Here is an 11,334-nt window from a genome sequence, read left to right as displayed (position 1 = left end):
ATGGGGGACTTTTGGGATAGCATTGGAAATGTAAATGAGGAAAATACCTAATAAAAAATATTTAAAAAACACTATTGGAAAAAAAAAAGAAGTGATGAATCCATGAATGAATGCCCCAAATCTGGGATGAAAAGTAGACTCATGATAGATAATAATTCCTAGGCCTTCCTAAGTTCTACCTGGCTTCACTGGTGGCATGGCTTCTGGGATGGACCAGAGTCACCATCTGAATCTACCAAGCATTTTCTGCATTGAGTTATTCTAAAGGGAGAGAGTTAAGCAACAGTCCACAGGCTGTCTAGAGAGCTTTCCAGGATATCTGGAGGAGCTGGGATCAACCAAGAAAAAGGAAACCACGCTAAATACCTTAAACAGAGGCAATGTAATAAAAAAAAATAATTGGCCACACAGGTTTTGAAAAAGAAAAGTGAAAGGAATATTCTAAAAGGAAAATGGTTTTGTTTTAATCAACGGTGAAAACTCAGAGCTCCCTGGGGATTCTTAGCCAGGAGTTCAAGTACTTGTCTTTCCTTTGGCTGTGAGGTGACATAAACCAAACAAAACCTCCCTGTAGGTGAGACAGGATTATACTGATCACCATCATAACAGCTGGATTTTTACACCAGACAGGATCCCCAATCAAACTTAGTCCTAAGAAGTCCCCATGTCCACTGTAGTCCAACCAATTCAAGCTCATTTCCAACTAACTCACCAACAAGTGAGACTCAGACTCTGGTTATTTTATTTGGCTTTGACAATTACTGGGGGGTAACCGCTAATCTCCTCTTCTAACTGCAGGCCCTGGCTCCCTCCCTCCAAGGTGAACCCCAGATACTTGCTCTTTCTCCTGGCCATGTGCTCATGGGCCACTCCCCGACAGGGCAGCTTCATCCTTTCCCTCTCCCTCATCTTATCTCTCTCCCACAACCAGGTCACTCCAAACCCACCTACTTCTTATCCCTCCAGTCATTAGCCATAGCCAATTTTATTTAACCAATTGTTTTAAGTCAAGGAATAAGGTTTGCACAGCAAAAGCTTGTAAACACGATAAAGCACTTGTAAGCCTAGACCTTCAGGTGTAGAATTTAGCATTACAATGCATAGCAACAGACAAACCTCAACAGCCCACTAGCAGGTAGGTAGTAATGGGTACTCAGCTCAGAGACAAAGGTTGCTCAAATCAACCCTCTTTGTAGGCTCTGCCAAGTCTTGATCATGGCAAAAGCTGATGGCAAGTAGCTTGAAAGCTGCATTCAAACCCTACAGTTGGCAACCTGCAAGCCAAGTCATTAAGCAGAAATGAGTGGAGCTGTTTGGATTAAATTGGCCAGAAAAAGTGGAAGCCAAACTCTGATTTGCGAGGGAGCTTTGGCAATCCATGAGCTTAGCATTCAGAAGTTCAGAATGCCTCTATTCCTGTCCACAATGTTAGCTTAAAATTCACCAGCTCAGCTAGGGTGGCTGGCCACCCACAGAGCTGCTTGTGTATTCTTCCTGTCTTTAACCCCCTGAAACTGGGAATGTAAGGATATGCCACTATACTCAACATGTCTTGACATGTGTCCTGGGGACCAAAGTCAAGTTCTCACAGTTACAATGTAAGTCACTCTAAGAACAGAGCCATCTCTAGCCCTCGTCACCCCATTCATGTCTCTCTCTCTTTTCTAAATAATAATTCTCATTCACCCTTCATGCTCTTGCCTAGGTACAAGCTTGCCTCAGTGAAAACACTTGGGAAGATGAGCACCTGGACAGAGTGACCTGTCTCTCCTTACAACTTCATCTCCACTTGGCAACTTCTCTTGAGCTCACTCATATCTAAACTCAAAGAGAAAGACATGTAAACACAGATTTCTTTGTAAGTCAGAGTAGTGAATATGAATACGATGGGAAGGAAACAAATTACCATCATGAGCAGGCACGATTCCAGAGTTTAAACTGTGATTTTAAAAAGTCACTAACTACTGCCCTCTTCCTCGTGTACTTCTTCTGGGCCATCAACCAATAGTTTAGCAGCTGTCACCTAATTTATCCTAAAAGCTTTAGGAAATAGGCCAACTAGTGCTTGAACCTCTAGCCCAAGGTTTTGTTTTCAAATTAAAAATATATTTATTTTTATGTATATGCATTTTTTTTCCCTGAATGTATGCCTGCCTGAGTACCATGTGTAAGCCTGGTGCCTGAGAAGACCGGAAGAGGGAATCGGATAGATGCCCCCAGTACTGGAGTTGAAGATGGTTGTGCACCACCACACAGGTGCAGGAATCAAACCGAGGTCCTCTGCAAGAGCACTGAGTCATCTCTCCAGCCCAAGCTGGCCCAAGTTAATAGCTGTGGCTTTCTTCCCAGTGTCATCTCAGAATGTCCTTTTCAATAACCAGGGTGAATTTTCTTGGTACACAGTACAAAGGAGAACAGAATGGAGTCCTTTATGAATTCTGAATGCTTAGATACACCTCTGGCTTTCTGCATTGGTCGACTGTGAGCAATTTGATTTACTGAAGGAATGGGGGCTGTGCTGACATTAGAAAATATACTTTTACTCAGATTGTCACTTTCCAGTTTTCAGTGCTCTAGGGACAGAATCTGAGCTAGTGAGGGGACAACATGTACAGTGGTTTGAAGGATAATGGCTCCCAAAGCTTATGCTAGACTGTTTGGTCCCCAGCTGGTAGAATTGTTTAAGAAGGATTAGGAGGTGTGGCCTTGTTGGAGGAGGTGTGTCACTGGGTGGAGGGGTGGGTCATGGAGGTTTCAAAGGTTCCTGGCCTTCTCTCTACCTCCTGGTGGTAAATTAAGATGTGAGCTTTCAGCTGTTCCTGCGGCCTTGCCTTTGCTCTGCCATCACCGAGTCTAGCCCTTGGAACTATAAGCCCAAACAACTGCTTTCTAAGTTTGTCGCTCCTGTTGTTTTATCACAGCAAAAGAAAAGTAACTAAAGCAGCATGTTTAAAAACTCTTAGCTTTTAATATCATTCATTTTAAATGTTGAAATCATAATATAATTATGTCATCTTTCCCTTCTCTTTCCTCCTTGCAATCCCTTCCAAATACCTCACTTTTCTCTCCTTCAATGGCCTCTTTTTTCAATAATTATTTTACACACACACACACACACACACACACACACACAAACACACACGTATTCCTAAATACATAAATACAATCTGCTCAGACAATATGATGTTGCTTATATATCTGTTTGTTTTCAAGGTGGCCACTCAGTTTGGATAACCAATTAGTGTGCCCTTCCCTAAGGAAGACTCTTTCCCCACTTCTCACCATTTCTTAGTTGTTTGTAGTTCTTTATGTAGGACTGAGGCCTCTTGGGCTTTCCTCTGTCTACTTTAGCATGTCTCATACTTAAGCAGTCATGTTGATGAGACTTTATGGGTGTAGCTTCTAACATTAATAGGAGACACAATATCATCACACACTCCTTGGTCATCTGGTTCTTTCAATCTTTTTGCCCCCTCTTCTGCAATGATCACTGAGCCTTAAGTGTAGAAATCATTTTATAGATATACCTGTTGGGAGTGGGTTCCACAACCCTACATTTTGGTTGTTGTTTTCTGTAATGTTTCTCCACACCTCAGTCAGAGATGGAAGGTAAGTCCACATTGTAGAAGACAACATGCACTTCAGATGTAAGGACTAGTGGCTCCTGAGCTGGAACTGACCTGAAAGCCCCCTCCCTGAGGACTGGCTTTCATAGTACTAGATGGTGCCATGGATGCTTCCAAAGGAGGAAAGCAACCAAAAGTCCTACAGAGCTATGATGACTATGAACCACAATAATGGCCAGCATTTCATGATAACTCTGAGGATACAGTAGTGGCACACATACCCTGGAAGCAACCAACAGCTCTCTAACTAATATGCATAACAAACAGGAGAATACCACTAGAAACCTAGACAACTACTTAGAACTGGTGAAGTCATGGATATTAGCAGAGAACTCACAACCACAAACTTCACTAGACCAGCATAATTCCCAACTACTTTCTAAATATTTGTCCCCAGACCCACAAATAAGGATAATCCTCGGCCCTTACAAAATAAACTTCTCTTTGCAATATTAGTAATATTTATTCTCCTCAAAATCCAGGACATATTTAAGAGCACCCCTAGTCTGTTCACAAGAGCCAACCTGAGCTGGCGGTAGTACCACTCCAAACATCTGTGGAGTATTTGGGTAATTCTGTCAAATAGCAATATGATATTGAGCACCACTCTTGATGCTGCTTTCTCTGTTGGCAAAACAAAGCTTTGGGATATGATACTATGGAATTATCCTAAATAACAGGGAGCTGAGTTTTCATTCTGTAAGACAAGGGAAATAAGTCACTGTGTGACTCAGTGGTAAACTTGGTGTGTAAGCCTGATAGATGGCCTGAGTCCAACTTCTGGAACCTACAATGGAAGGAGAGGAATGACAGTGCACACGTACATGTGCACACACATATATGCACACACACACACACACACACACACACACACACACACACACACACACACACAAACATACCTTTCATTTGGAGATACTCCAAGGCCAGGGCTCTCAAATAGGAGGCACATTATGTGTCTAACCTCTGAAGTCTTTTTTTTTTTTTTTTTTTTGTAGCTTTTGCAAACTTGGAGATGTAGGTAAATGTGAATTAGCTGTGCAAGTCTCTGGGTTATTCGAGACTCTAAATATGTGCATCGCATCTCATATTTCACCATATTGTCCTCTCTACTTCTGCTCCCTTGGATTCAGGGTTGACCTTTAACTTGATTGACACATAAAATGTGACAGAAAGAGTTCAACTTTGACTGTATTTTGAATTGGTCCTTCCTGCTCTTAGACACTTTTTCTAGCTGGGTGTGGTGGAGCACTCCTTCAACCTCAGCATTCAGGCAGCAGAGGCAGGGATCTCTGGGAATTCAAGGCCAGCCTGATATACCAAGTAAGTTTCAGGACAGTCAGGATATAAAGAGAGACCACTCATCCACTAAATAAAAAGAAAAGAAACTTAGTCTAGACAACTGGAAGAAGAGAGGCCATCTGAGAAGGACTTGAAGTTATCTCAGCTAATGGCTAGTGTCACTTCCCCCTGCATCCACTGGGCGTAACTCTGTAACATTAAAAACAACATACCCTAAATACTTCAAGATACTCCCCAGGTCCATTTTGTATTCCCTAGCCTTTACATCGATTGTTTATCCTCGAAGTTTTGGTTCTGTTTACTAGAAGTGGCTTTTTAATGCTTGTTTCTATTGCATTAAGTATTAAAGGCAGGGACTCACATTTTCAAGGCAAGCATTCTATCACTGAGCTATAGCCCAAGGTACCCCACTCCTTTTTTTTTTTATATTTTATTTTGAGACATGATAATGCTGTGTTACTGCGACTGACTTTGAATTCACTCTGTAGTCCAGGCCAGCCTTGAATTTGCTATCTTCTATCTCTGCCTCTGGAGAAACTGAAATTACAGCCCTGAACCAGGAGGCCTGATGGAGAGTGGCTTTAGAAACCCATATCTGCATACTTGGCGTGGTCATTGCTATTATGGTGTTATTGTTTCTAGGTGATCTCAGATGAAAAAGGGCAAAGAATTATAAGTATTTATACCAACTTCTGTGTATATGCGTGCAGATTCATAGATGACAACAGAATTATATATGTGTGTATTAACCTATGTGTGTGGATATACATATGTGTGTTTGCATGTATATAATCTTAGCTGGCAACCGAGAGCTAGACATATATTAATTTCTATTACACACATATAAGCTCATTTTGAAAAACCAAACAATCCCCCCACCCTCTGTGTGTGTGTGTGTGTCTGAGTGTCTATGTGTGGGTTTGCATGTGTGTCTGTTTAATCTTAGCTGGTAAACAAAACTAGGCATGTGTTAATTCTGCATACATAGACATATACATATAATACATACACATATGTACGTATAAGGTCTCAGCTGAATAAACAAAGAATTATGGGTATGTATACTAACCTGTGTGTGTATATAATTTATTTAACATAGAAATATAAGTATAAGCCGGGCGTGGTGGCGCACGCCTTTAATCCCAGCACTCGGGAGGCAGAGGCAGGCGGATTTCTGAGTTCGAGGCCAGCNTGGTCTACAAAGTGAGCGCCAGGACAGCCAGAGCTATAAAGAGAAACCCTGTCTCGAAAAACCAAAAAAAAAAAAAAAAAAAAGAAATATAAGTATATATGTCTAATATAAACATACATATTTCTATTTTATTCTGGCCATCTATTTCCATTTTAAGCTAAATATAATCCATACCAATGTCTCCAAGTGTAATCCATTACCTCATGGGACACTCTCTCCTTTCCCCTTGTGCATCTATAACCTTGTCTAACAGTGCAGAGCCTGGCTTCCTCCATTCACCTTCTCTTTAGTTGAATGTGATGCTCCACTATATATAGATAACTGTTTTAGAACTGTTAACCCCTACCCTTGTGAAACAGAACAGAACTTGACAAAATGGAGTGCATTGCTTTCAGACAAGCTAAGGTGCAGTGGTTACAGACCAGCTGGGGTGCCTTCTTCATGCTAGGCAAATGCTCTGTCACTGAGCTAGTAGACCTTTGGCCTGTGGTTCTCATCTCACTATGTGAAGTCTTGGCAGCAAGCACCTTTATCTGCTGAGCAATCTTTCTGGCTCACTGCTAGGCCAGGTGTGTGTGTGTGTGTGTGTGTGTGTGTGTGTGTGTGTAAAATAAATTTCTTTAGAAACATCATTTCTTGTAGTGTATTCCTTAGAACATTAGTTCTTCAGGCAGTTCCCTCTTCCGACAGACCTGTAGTCAGGCAAGTGTGATGGTCATGTCTCGGCAGGTTGAAGAGCTATGGCGTATTCTAGCATATCAGAGCCTCTGAGCTGGTGTGGAACAGGCACCGCCTTTTCAGCCTTACCCCACTCAGACTTCCCCAGACTTGTTTATCATGAGGATTCCTCTTCCATTACCTACCATTCCTTCTCAAACCCAAAGCAAATATGTTCTATCTTGAGTACAATACCACATAAACATTTCTGATCCTGGAATATAGTACTTCCCCACCTTCCTAATGCTGTGACTCCTTAATCCAGTTTATGGTGACCCCCCAACCATAAAATTATTTACATTCCCACTTCATAACTGTAATTTTGCTACTGTTATGAATCGTAATGTAAATATCTGATACACAGGACATCTGATATGTGACCCCTGGGAAAGGGTCATTCAAACCTCAAAAGGATCATGACCCACAAGTTGAGAACGGCTGCACCTCTAGTGACTATCCTGAGATGTTCCTTTCTGTATGATATCCACTCTCAGCGGTCCTCATCTCCCTACCTACAGAGGCTGTTCAGGGAAGAGTAGAAGATTAATAAAGAACACTGTAAGCTCAACCTCCTGGTCTGCATGAGTCCTCCCTGCCCCCAGGTCTCTGTTAAGGAGCCACATCTAGATAAATAACAGGTCACACTGCGATTACTTCCTCTCTTCTGCTGAGTACTCCTACAGATAAGGAAGCTTTCTTCTCGACGTAATGAGCCATCAAAATACATTTATAACAATCCCCAGGTAGAGCAGTTATCTGGGCTGCTGACAATAGGCCTCCTCCCCACCTGTCTCTTTCATTATGTTCCAATAGAAAGGCTCAGCCATTACTCTTGGCCTGACAAGAGATAGTATTTTGGCCCTTGGAGCTCTGACAATTGCATTCAGCCCATTTAATTACTTCCAGCACAAGCAAGGGCTTTATTAACAGAACTCAGATCAGCCAGGCCTTCCTTCAGGTCACTGGGAGCCATGGTTAATTGAGGCTTATTTACAGGAAGCAACACACACTCCAAGGGGACAGCAGCAATGGTCCCTTCTCTGTTGTTGTTAATGAATGGGGCCTAAAACTTGGGACCTTTTCTGTGCAAAAAGCTCCAGAAATTTGACAAGTCAAAACCCAACCAGTCATGGTGAAATAAGCTATGTAAGCATTATTTACATGTTGAGAAATTGAAAAGTCTCCCCAGGCCCAAATGTGCACTTGAACTTCCACCCCCTTGTTGCTCTTTCCGGCTCCTGCTGCTCAGCCCATCTCACAACACTCTCTCCTAAAAAACCTACACAAACAAAACCTTCTGACTTTCTTTGTGCTGTCCCTGATACAGAGTTGTTAAGGTTAGAGGCCAGACCCTGGCAGCCCAAACAAGTAAGGTTTGGCCAACTCTATAGAACAATCAAGGAAACGGGTAATATTGAAAAGTAGTCAAAGATTTATTCAATGGGTCACATTTGGAAGAGTGACACTGACCTCCTGACAGCCTGGCAAGTTCATCTTTGAAGTCCTGACATGAGATCCACGTTTGAACAGAGAACAGAAAACCTGCTTAGCTAAGCAGTCCTGATCACATGCCTTCATCATGGTCTTAGGTCTGATCTCTTCTGTTGGGGGCCTGAGAGGTGGTCAGAATTGTGTGAAATCCCTTTCCAGGCAACAAACTCCCTCTGGCTGGCAATAGGGATGCTTAACCTTTTTCTTCTTCTAGCATAGACTTCTGGGAAAATCCCAGTTTCCTAAGGCCTATTGTTTCAACAGTGTGATAGCCTAATGGAGGGGTGCCAGTGTCTCTATAGAATATCATAAATCTTTTCAGAAAGCTTACATCTCCACCTATCCAGTTGTGCAAGAGAATATCTTTGGATTCCACTAGTGATTGTTGAAGACCCTCTGTGAATTAGATACTCTCAAGCCAGGGGTAGTTTAGCGTGGCTTTCTGGCTGTCCCATCCACATAGACACACCTGTACATCGCAGACTGCAGGAATATCTTAAAGCAGCAACTGGAGGATGCTCTGGCTGTAGACTGGGATTTAGGCATCCACTGCCTCCAGTGATTCTAAATGTGTTTTGCCACCAGGCACTTAGGTCTATAAACTCATCAGTTCAGCTTCTGTGTGCTTCAAAAGAAGTTAGGAAGCAAACAACAACAACAACAACAAAATGGTTAAAGAAAATGAATGTATTTACAGTTTGATGAAACCAAGGAGAGATGGGCTCCTAGTTTCTCTCCCCTCTTCTTGCAGCAGTGTTAAAATTGTGTAGAAAAGATAAAATAAAAACCAGGAAATATAGATATGTCAACTTAGTTAATTTGATAGGCTGTCAGAGCCATGTGACATGTTTCTGCTTGACAAGTCCCTTTCTGGTGATCCCAGGGCCATACATAGCCTTTCTTTTCCCAAGAGTGAGATTCCTAGGGAAATTTGAAACTTTAGAGTTCACTGTTTTAGGGTCCACATTTTACTCCATGCGTCACATCTCTCTTGCGATGGAGAAGCACATCTTTAGGGGCACCCCTCTTTAGGGTCTCCAGTCATCTTTAGGCAATGAGTTCTGTCCAGGCTGTTTGATTAGAAACTAAAGGGCTGTAGGAAGAGGGAGGGCTGTTGGCATGGTTTGCTTGTTTTTCAGCCCTAGTCAGCTGGTAAGAAGAAGCACTCAGGAGATGTAGGCTATTGATTTCAAAACACAATTTTACCTTAAAATCCCTTTAGGCATATCTTTGTTTCCTAGTAAGTCATCACATGGGTACAGATAGCTCAGAGGCCCTTGAGATAAACATGCAAAGCAATTCAGAGCTGACACTCAACTGGGGAGTGTCAACTGGGGATGTTCGAGCATAGAGCATCAGACACTCTGCCAAAGACACCATTTTGTTTTTGCTGTTGTTGTTGTTGTTGTTTTGTTTTAGGAATACACATTCACCTACTTTGTGCCAGGTCAAGGAACTAGGGCAAAAGGAAGTCTGGCAATTCCAGAAAGCATTTCTCCCAGTGAGAAGAGCAATGGAAAGTTTAACTGTGCTGAGCTTCTGGATATCATGTCCCAGCCTTGAGAAACACAGAAACAGAGCTTGAGACCTGCTAGGCAGGTTCCCTGTCACCCTGCCTTATACTCCTCACACTGAGGCTATACCAGCCATGACTCAGCATCCTGTGGACCCTTAAGGAAGCCCACAGCTGGGGAGAGGAGTCCTGTGGATGAAGGAAGATTCTAAGATAGAACAGGTAAGGGTCCGTTTCTCTCTACCACAGCCAAGAGTCAGCTCCTGCTTGGGCCCCCAGGTCCCTTCCTTTCTTCCTTTACCTCCACTTATCCTTATTCTGGTCTTCCTTAGCCCTGACTCTTTTCCTTTTCTTCTTCCTTCTTCCTGTCTTTGTGGCCTCCTTTTCAATATCACTGGCTCAGTGTTAATCCACAAAAGATCTGGCAAGAGGCTCAGAAGCACTCACTGAGAGGCTGTTTCCTAGTGTGAATCATTGTGGAAACTGCAAGAAAACAACAGGATCTGCAACATGATCATTAACATGCACACACACACACACACACACACACCCCTTATCCTAGGGAAGGTAGTCTTTCTTTCTTTGGGGAAAACATTTATACTCTCAGACACAGACAGCTAGAGAAAGAACACATACCACATGTTAAAGTCCCTGGACAACCCACATTGATCTGTAGACTCCTGGATCCATGGAACAATGTTAAGATTCAGGTTGTTTAATGGAATCTCCTCGATGGGAAGTTTCAGGCTATCATAAGCAAATCCAGAGACGTATGACGCCATGCTGGTGGAGGGGAATAACCCATACGCTGCGGGCTAACCCGGTGACATCAAGTTTTTATTGCATGTAATTACATTGAGAAGAAGATGACTGGACTGGAGGCCCCGTCTGTAATAACAGGCTAGGCGAGAAGGGACTTTTGCTGGGGAAGTTAATGGATGCCCTTGCAGGGATGATGCAAACTTATCCTCAACAAAGTGAACGGGTTGGCAAATTCTGTTGGTTCATCCTCAGCGACGTTTGAAATGATCTCTCTGCTTTCTTTCTATTTCACTCAATTCAGCTTCCATGACTTCAACCTTGGACCGTTACCATAGCCTCCCAAAGACTTTCCACCTCTCCTGGGTGCCCTTTCTAACCCCAATTGCCTGCTAAGCATAGGTTGATTGTGCTATGGAAGAAAATCATCACATATCCTTCCAGTGCACCTACAGGAGGCAGCTTATCTTGCTGCTGGCATTCATAGGTCTTGGCAGTCTTAACCCAGGCCCCTTGTAGTCAGAAGTTCCATTATGCTCCCAAGGAGAGCTAATCTTCAGAACGTCTGTCTGGCTATCAGGTATTCATCATCTACTCTGTTCTGTTTATTATTTTAAATTAATAATATTTTTGTTTACTCTTTAAAAATATATACATATATATATTTGGTTATGTTTGTTTTAATTAAGATTTCTTTTTTTTTTTTTTTTTTTTTTTTTTTTTGTCCTCTGGGG

The sequence above is a fragment of the Mus caroli genome, chromosome 1 (genome assembly GCF_900094665.2).
Source record: "Mus caroli chromosome 1, CAROLI_EIJ_v1.1, whole genome shotgun sequence".
NCBI classification, from domain to species: domain Eukaryota; kingdom Metazoa; phylum Chordata; class Mammalia; order Rodentia; family Muridae; genus Mus; species Mus caroli.
This window is presented reverse-complemented; position numbering follows the sequence as displayed.